Below are 8,787 nucleotides of genomic sequence, written 5' to 3'. Positions count from 1 at the left end.
TGAAAGAATGTTGTCCCTTTGCATTTCATTTCAAGAAAAGCTGGAAGTGTGAATTTTAAAAATGTAAAATCTATTTGTTTTAAATATTGGTAACTAGCTCAGAAGTTTTTAAAACACTATTCAATACCCAAATGCAATAGCAAAAAAAAAATAAAAATAAAAATCTCATCTTCCCACATTGTCCATTACAGTCAGTTTGCAACTTCTATGCTATGGGGTAAGCAATAAAAATAGGCCCTTACCTTCAGGTGACCAATAGGTAAAGGAACATATTTCTTGAGAGGCTGCTACTTAGATCATCTTGCTGCAGGAAGCACAAATGGCCCCACCTCTGTCCCTTTTTAACTGTCCCACATTTGCACTGATACCAGCCTTTCTGTAGGCCACAGCCATCCAGTGGCTGAGCACAGATGGGTGCCGAGACATGACATGGAGCTCTCTAGCGGGTAACTTTGCCTTAAGGACTGCCCATAGGTCTGGCCAAGCCATTTTTCAAGCCATTTTTCCTGCAGTTTGAGACTCTTGCTCTTCAATATTCTATCCCTCTCTCCTTCCGCAGTATCAGACCTACATCCCAGGCCAAAGACTCTTCCTAATTTCTGCTCTCTTTCCCCACACATCCTTTTGCACATCAAATCCACAGCCGACCTGAAATAACACAAGAAACCAGAGGGTTCTGACTGAAAGGGAGCCTCTTTCCTAGACCTGATTCTTTAGCTTGTTATTTCCTATTTTGTTTTGTCTTATTATTTGGTGCCATAGACAGTTTGAAACGTGCTCAGGGTCTGGAGAGATGAGCTGTGGGGCAAGGAGCCTGAGCTGGGAAGGGATATAAGGGAAGGTAAATGGAGAACGGCAATGATGTGCCTCCATGGTGGGAGGCAGCACAGGCTGGGAGGCTAGGAGGGCAGTATTGTGAGCGCTGGTGTCATTCCTAGCAGAGAGCAGTAAAGATAAATGTCTAGAAAAATGTTACTTGACCTTTATCATGATAACAAGCGTTGACACCTGTTTCTTCAAAGATTCAACTGAGTTGCTTGCCTACTGGATCATGGTCTCTTCTTTATGCATTTCTTCTTTGTATTACTTTTCTTCCCATTTCCCCTCCTTCTTCTGCTTATTGCTACCTGCTTCAGTTCACACTTAAAACACACAAACATACACACTTCAAGCTTATGTCTCTGAAAGTTTACTACCTGTCAGATAAGATATTAGACTTTCAGTGGCAATAAATGATTGGACTGTTGACTTACTATTTTACAACAATGCACACAGTACTTTTAGCTCCTTATGTTGGTGTTTTCAGTCTGTTTTTATTCACTTACTTTTTCACTGAATCTGATGAGAGAGGTAAAAATTATTGTCTTTGTAGTTATACTGATGCAACTGAGACTTTGACCCATTTGCTCTGGGTCTCAGGGGCTGTCTTCCAAACAGTGAGGATCCTGTTGTTGATGCCAGTTTGTTGACGATAGCTAGAGTAATATATTCAATTCTGTGGGAGAGGCAAGCAGCAACTGAGGTTTCTAATGGATGGCTTTTATCTGGTCCCCTTGCATTACTTCGCTTGAATGCGTGTGACCGAGGACAGAATGGGTTTGAAACTAGAATAATGGACACTCCCCAGGCAGTTAGATTACAACAGATCTATGACTTGCAAGAGTAGAACGCAGTAATCAATGGGATACCTCATAAGCCAAACCATCTGGGGCGCTTATATCAGTTTGAACAAAATGCACCTTAGGAGGAATGCTGAATTTTCTGTTCTTACGTGATGATCAACCCACTCTATGAAAAACAAAGTGTGGTTTGTAAATGGAAGTGCCTCTCTCTCCTGGTTCACAGAAAGTTCCTGTGGCTGTTTCGAATTCCTTCAGCTTTTCTTTCTGCAGACTAACATCTAATATCGTTTTATACCTTTGCTTTCATTTGATTTCTTTCGTGGCTTTATTTCTTTATTGCCTTGACCATGTGGCAATTCCAATTCGTGTTAGATAATATTGGAGGTATATTTTGGGGGCCAAAGGGAGTGGTTGACATAAGACCGAGCCTGCTACGAGGTGAGGATTTAATTGTTTCTGATAGGCAGGAAAGGACCATTTTAATGAAAAGGTTCTTGAGCTGGGAGGGAATTAGTAAAAAATCATTTAAGGGAAACCTATCATTGCTCTTGCATCTGACACTTTAAACACAGCTGTTAAACCCGTCTACCTCTCCATGAGTGGAACGTGAAAACTATCAGCCGACACCACTTTGTATACCCAATGGTGCAAAATTGCTCACAGCTTGTCTGCTACCTACTAATTCTTGCTTTTATTTTCTAAGTCCAAAACATCCAGGAGACATTTTCTTTTGCAAATTATTTCCCTTGTTTTATTTTGAATTATATTATATAGACAGGAAAGTGCATACAATCTATAGAAGCTGTTGTTTAAGGAACACTTTTAAAGAAAACACCCCTGTAACAACCATTCAGTCTAAGAAACAGCCTTGTCAGACTCCCAATTTCCTTATATATTGTCCTCCCAGAGACTAATCTTTGTTCTGCTATTTTGTTAAAATATATCATTGCTTTTTAAAGATATTTTTATCGTTTATAAAAAGCATCACTAAACAATATAGTTTAGATTATCCTGCTCTTGAACTTAACATTGAGGGAACCATATCAATGTATTCTTTTATGTCCGACTCCTTTTACTCAATGTGATGTTTGTAAGCTTCATCCTGATGTTATGAGTAGCACTGAGGAGGGTGAGAAGGACAGTCTTCCATTACCTGCATCACTGCCCCCAACTTCAGGCAGCACGGCATGGAGAGAGATACCCTTCGCTTGGGGAAAGGAGAGAAAAGTGAGCACTGCACTTTGCCTTGGATGCCAACACTGGGCCTGCCACAGTAAAACCCAACACTGGGCTCACCATAACCTCAGACTCCAGGCTGGTCCCTCTGGACTGAACCTATAGGACTACCCTAGTCCAAGGCTGGATCCTGCAGCCCCAGGCTCCAGTCGGGCCTGGCAGACTCAGTCTTCAGGCCTGCCTCAGCCCCAGGATCCAGACTGGGCCCCAGTGGCTTTGGATCTACCCTAGGGCCAGGTCAGCCCCCACAGATTCAGACTCTAGGCCCACCCTAGGGCCAGGGTAGCCCCAGCAGCCCTAGGCTCCAGACCACCCCCAGCACTGGGATGGCCCCTACAGCCCCAGACTTCACGCCCACCCCAGCCCTAGAATACCCCCCATGGCCCTAGTCACCAGGCTGGCACCTGCAGACCCAGGCACCAGGGCCTGCTCACCTGCTGACCCAAGAAACAGGCCAGCCTGCTGGAGGACATTAGCAGCAAGCCTGCTCATGAACCATACCAGGTGATATACCCAGAATCTCTGGGTGGGCTGACTGGTGAAGGGCTCCCCCAAGACAAAGCCAGTCTGCAGACTGGAACAAGCCACCTCTACTTTTTCAAATGTTCAGACATCTATGTAAGACAACAAGAAACACAAAAAACCAATGAGACATAACTCCCACCCAAAGAACACAATAATCTCTCGTAGCTGACCCCAAAGACATGGAGATATACAAACTTCCTGATAATTCAAAATAAATATTTATATTAAATTTATTTATTTTCCCTCAACTTTTAAGTTCTGGGGTACATGTGCAGGATGTACAGGTATGTTACACAGGTAAACATGAACCATGGTGGTTTGCTGCACAAATCAACCCATTGCCTTGGTATTAAGCCCCACATCCGTTAGCTACTCTTCCTGATGCTCCATATATATGAGTTGTGCACAGTTTTGGGTTACATTGCCCTTTGGATATCTGCATACAATGTATAATAATCAAATCAGAGTAATTGAGATATCCATCACCTTAAACATTTATCTTTTCTTTCAAACATTTAACTGCTCTTTGTCTTGCAATTCTTCAGGCATTTTGAAATATACAATATTATTGTTAACTTTAATTCTCTGACCATACTATCAAATACTAAACTTACTTTTCCTATCTAACTGTATTTTTATACCCCTTAACCAACTTCTCTTCATCTCCTCCTTCTCACTTCCCTTCCCAACCTTTGGTTACCACAATTCTACTCTATGCTTCCATAGAATCTACTTTATTAGTGTGTGTGTGTATGTGTGTGTGTGTGTATATAGTGTGTGTGTATATATATAGTGTGTGTGTGTGTATATATATATACACTATATATGAATGAGTGAGAACATGCAATATTTGTCTTTCTGTGCCAGGCTTATTTTACTTTACTTAATGACCACCAGTTCTATCTCCATTGAGCCAAATGACATGATTTTATCCTTTTTATGGCCAAATAGTATTCCGTTGTGTATATATACCATATATTCTTTATCCATTCATTTGTTGATGGGTCTTTAGGTTTATTCCGTATCTTGACCGTCGTGAATAGTGCTGCAATAAACATGGAAGTGCAGATATCTCTTTGAAATACTGTAATCTTGTGGGTATGATTCAATTATTCTACTGTTTCTTCTTGATTTTACTCATGGTGATTTCTTTTCTTGTGTGCTGGGTTATTTGTGTGGGGTTTATTGTCTCAGGGTTTTATTGTGGTAATATTTTGAGGGTCAATAGACAATTTTCTCTATAGAGAGAATGTGCATTTGCTACTGCCAAGTTTCTGTATGTCTGGTCTTGGGTGACCATAAACAAGTTTGTAATCTGTGGATCCCTGTATCTCCCAGGCAATGCTGTAGCTAGTGGCTATAATTTGGTAGGAACACTTTTTCTTTTCCTTTAATACCTACTCCAGACAGGGCCCAACAACTTCCTCTGTATTCTCCTGCAAAGATGTGAGAGAGGAGTTTATTTGTAGCACTATAACCATGAGTTCATTGTCCTTTTTTTTTTCTCCCCTTGCTTAATATAAGGAGAGCCTCCTATTAGTTGCTCCACTTGGGATACAGCCTGGGCATTGACCTCTGTATCTTGTGCTGTACAAGGGAGGTTGCAAAATCGAAGCAGGAATTTCTCAGGGTAGGCAAGTAACTGCAGGTCAAAGTAGATTAAGTTTCTTGTACTTGGCTTTCTGGATTACAGCTTTCCTTAGATTTCATTTTAGCTATCTGTGAGTTCTTAAATTCTTAGAAGGAGATGTTTTAAATATTTTATCTAGCATTCTTAGTTGCTTCTATCTGAAGGTTTGGTTCTAATAAACCATTGTTAGAAATGCAAGTTATTGCCTTCTTTTTAAAAAGTAAAATGTAAATAAAATTATTATTCAGATGCATAATCTTTTCTTCCTTTATGCTCATTGTAACAAAATAAAAAAAAAAAAAAAACTAGAGGCGGGGCGCGGTGGCTCAAGCCTGTAATCCCAGCACTTTGGGAGGCTGAGGCGGGCGGATCAAGAGGTCAGGAGGTCAAGACCATCCTGGCTAACACGGTGAAACCCCGTCTCTACTAAAAATACAGAAAATTAGCCGGGCGTGTTGGCAGGCACCTGTAGTCCCAGCTACTCGGGAGGCTGAGGCAGGAGAATGGCGTGAGCCCGGGAGGCGGAGCTTGCAGTGAGCCGAGATCGCACCACTGCACTCCAGCCTGGGGGACAGAGAAAGACTCCGTCTCAAAAAAAAAAAAAAAAAAAAAAAATACTAGAAAACACATTGTAAAAGAAGGAAAATTTGCCCTTGATACCAATCAGAATGTAGGGCTATAATATCTTTTAGCACTTCTTAACCAGGATTGAAAAACCAAAAAACAAAAAAGCAAAACCAAACCTTAGGCCCTAATACCTGAAGGCATTGTGGTAGATACTTATGATTTTATCTTGCATCAGCATCTATTTTGAAAACAAGTTTGACTTTCTCATATCAGAAGCAGGGTTCAGTCACCATTGACACAGCCTTTAGTTCCATGCTATACTCAAATGGCTCAAGCCAGTGGCCAAAGATAAGAACTTGGACGTGTCTCTCTCCAGTCTGGCAGACTGAGCTCCGCACTTCCTTCTGCTTTCTTTAAAGGGGTCATTCAGGCATTTGCCCAGTTACTTGAAGTGACTGATACCCTGCTCTTTTATATACGCTGCTGAGAGCATGCACTCATGTGTGCACTCTCTCTCTCTCTCTCTCTCTGCCTGACTCCATTTCTGCCTGCATTACTGAGGATGGAGAGCTTCACTCTTGATTCATAGGATTTGCACCTTCCATCTAAAGAACTAGAGGTTATCCCTGCCGGATTTTCCCTGGGATGCCAGGGAGACCACAAAGTCAGGCTCCCAGTGCCTGAGCAATGGTCAGGCAGGACTAAACTGGAGATGGGTCAGATAAGAGCCACAAGGACATCTGCCAGTGTAAACAAGTTTCCTATGTGAGGGACTCCCTGACGGCAAGTCAGTCAAGTAAGCATTAGGAAGTCTGCCAAGTACAAGAAGTATCCCGTGAAAGGTACACTGTTAACACCCATGTCCAGGTACCCTTCATGTCCCATTAGGGCAGGGTTGCTAGCTGCTCTGGTACTAGAACCCAAATTTAGCTGAGGGCTCTCAAAACAGGTATCCTTTGAATGGAATGAATAAAATTCTCTCTAAGACTTCCAGAGTTGTACTAACAGAACCCATTATGAAGAGTCAGTGTCTGAGGGTATTATTTGAGAAAATGGCAACTCAAATCTTTTTGTGTAGGATCTTCAACCCTGGCTAATATGGGCTGAATATCCTTCAACAAAAAGATGGATGGGCCTTTATTCATGGGATGAGAAAATACTTACCAAATCTTTAATTTCGATGGTTGTATCATGATTTATTTAACCTTCCCTGTTTTTTGTACATTTATGTCAAATCCAATATTGCAACTTTCTGTATCCTTATCTTAGTTTTAATACTTCCTTCTGATCCTCTTACTTTGGCAATCCATCAGACTTTCTTTTTTAGATATTTGGCCTCGATGTCGTCTTTGATTCTGCAGTTTGAACATAGTATTTAATCTTGAGTCTCATCTTACCTTCAACAACCTTTGTTCCTTATTACAACTTTGATAGATGAGGCCCCGATCCCTTAGCCTGAAGAAGACACTATAGACTGTTATGGAAATATTGTGTTAGGGAATGTTACGTGTTGAATTGCAACCCTCCAGATTTACATGTTGAGGTCTTAACTCCCAGAAGCTCAGAATGTGACCTTATTTGGAAATTAGGTTGTTGTAGATGTAAGTAGTTAATATGAAGTCACAATGGAGCAGGTGAGGCCCTAATCCAATATGACTGGTGTCCTTATTAAAAAAAATAAAGGAATTTATGCACAGAGAGGCACACACAGGGAGAATGACGTGTGTACATAAAGCCAGAGGTTGGGGTGATGTGTCTACAAGCCAAGTAACACTAAATATCCCTGCGAGCAAACCTTTAGAAGCTAGAGAGGCTGAAGCAGATTCTCCCTCACAGTCCTCCAAGGAACCAACCCTGCTGACAGCTGGATCTTAGACTTCTTGTCTACAGAACTGTGTGACAATAAATCACTGTTGTTTAAGCCATCTAGTTTTGGTATTTTACCACAGCAGCTCTAGCAAACTGGTACAGGGAGATTGTGTGAGTTAAATTAAAATCATGTATGATTAAAAACAGGAAGAACCCTTTCAATTTAGACTGATATGTTATTGGGAGGTAGATTTAGAAGAGCAGCACTTCTCAGTATCATTGACCTTATAATTGCTCTCAAATGTGCCTTTTCTTGTTGTGATCCTCTGTCATTGGTCAGTCTGCCTCATATCTCTTTTATGCCCATTCCCACCCCACCAGGAGCCACTGTGTGGTTCTCCAGCAAAGGTTTATTCCTGTATATGCTCCCTTTGTCATCCGCAATTAGAAGACCTAGATACTGCCAAGGGTTTCTTGTGTATTCAGGGATACAGTCATGTTGAGGTAGGAGGTGGGACTTGACTCTGGACCAGATTAAAGACTGGCTGAAACAGGGAAGAGGCACCCAAAGTACCTCTCCATAAGACATGCCCACCAGCACCATGACAGTTTACCATTGCCATGGCAACACCTGGAGGTTACCGCCTGTTTCCATGACAACACTTGGAAGTTACTGCCCCTTTCCATGGCAATGCCCTGAAAGTTACCATTCCTTTTCCAAAAATGTCTGAATAATCTACCCCTTAATTGGCATGTAATTAAAAGTGAGTTTAACCATGACTGCAGAACTGTGCCTGAGCTGCTGCTCTTGACACAGCCTGTAGGGTAGCCCTGCTCTGCGGGAGCAGTCACGAAGCTGTAACACTGCCATCTCAATAAAGTTGTTTTCTGATACCACTGGCTCACCTTTGAATTCTTTCCTGGGCAAAGCCAAAAACCTTCCTGGACTAAGCCCCAATTTTTGGGCTTGCTTGTCATGCATCAGTGTGTTTCATGTGTATCCAGGGATTCCAATTCTGGGATGTCAAAGGTTACATGGACTGGGAGAGGCAAAGTCAAAACTACTTTGTCCTGCATATCCTACCTCCCCACTGCTCTCCCATGCACCAAGTGAAACAGTGATTTCTATCATGTGTTTTCCAGTGCCAAAACATTTTCTATACTAACTAGCTCAGCTAGAAAACTTTGAGATGGTTACCTGGGAGAAGTGTCATACTTATTCATTGACTGGGAATGATGCCAATGGGCTAAATGAGAAATATATATATATATATATGTATTTTTCCTGCAAGAAGGAAGCCGAAGATGGAAGCTACCAGTTCAAGTCAAGCCAAAGCTGAAAATCAGTCTCATTTGTCACCATCTGAAGTTGTACAGGGGTATCAGTGCTGTGAATGA

At 41.7% G+C, this 8,787-nt stretch overlaps 1 long non-coding RNA gene across 1 annotated transcript; it reads right to left on the bottom strand.

The window, feature by feature from the left end:
- Positions 1-3,599: 3,599 nt before the first annotated feature.
- LOC116457136 (uncharacterized) lies at positions 3,600-7,148 on the bottom strand. Its single transcript, XR_004244916.1, has 2 exons — positions 6,978-7,148; positions 3,600-3,819 (listed from the first exon to the last, which is right to left on the bottom strand). It is a non-coding gene; the product is annotated as an uncharacterized LOC116457136 (long non-coding RNA).
- Between the last annotated feature and the right edge of the window lie 1,639 nt (positions 7,149-8,787).

Source organism: Hylobates moloch, unplaced genomic scaffold (genome assembly GCF_009828535.3).
Source record: "Hylobates moloch isolate HMO894 unplaced genomic scaffold, HMol_V3 SCAFFOLD_17, whole genome shotgun sequence".
Taxonomy (NCBI): domain Eukaryota; kingdom Metazoa; phylum Chordata; class Mammalia; order Primates; family Hylobatidae; genus Hylobates; species Hylobates moloch.
This window is presented reverse-complemented; position numbering and strand designations above follow the sequence as displayed.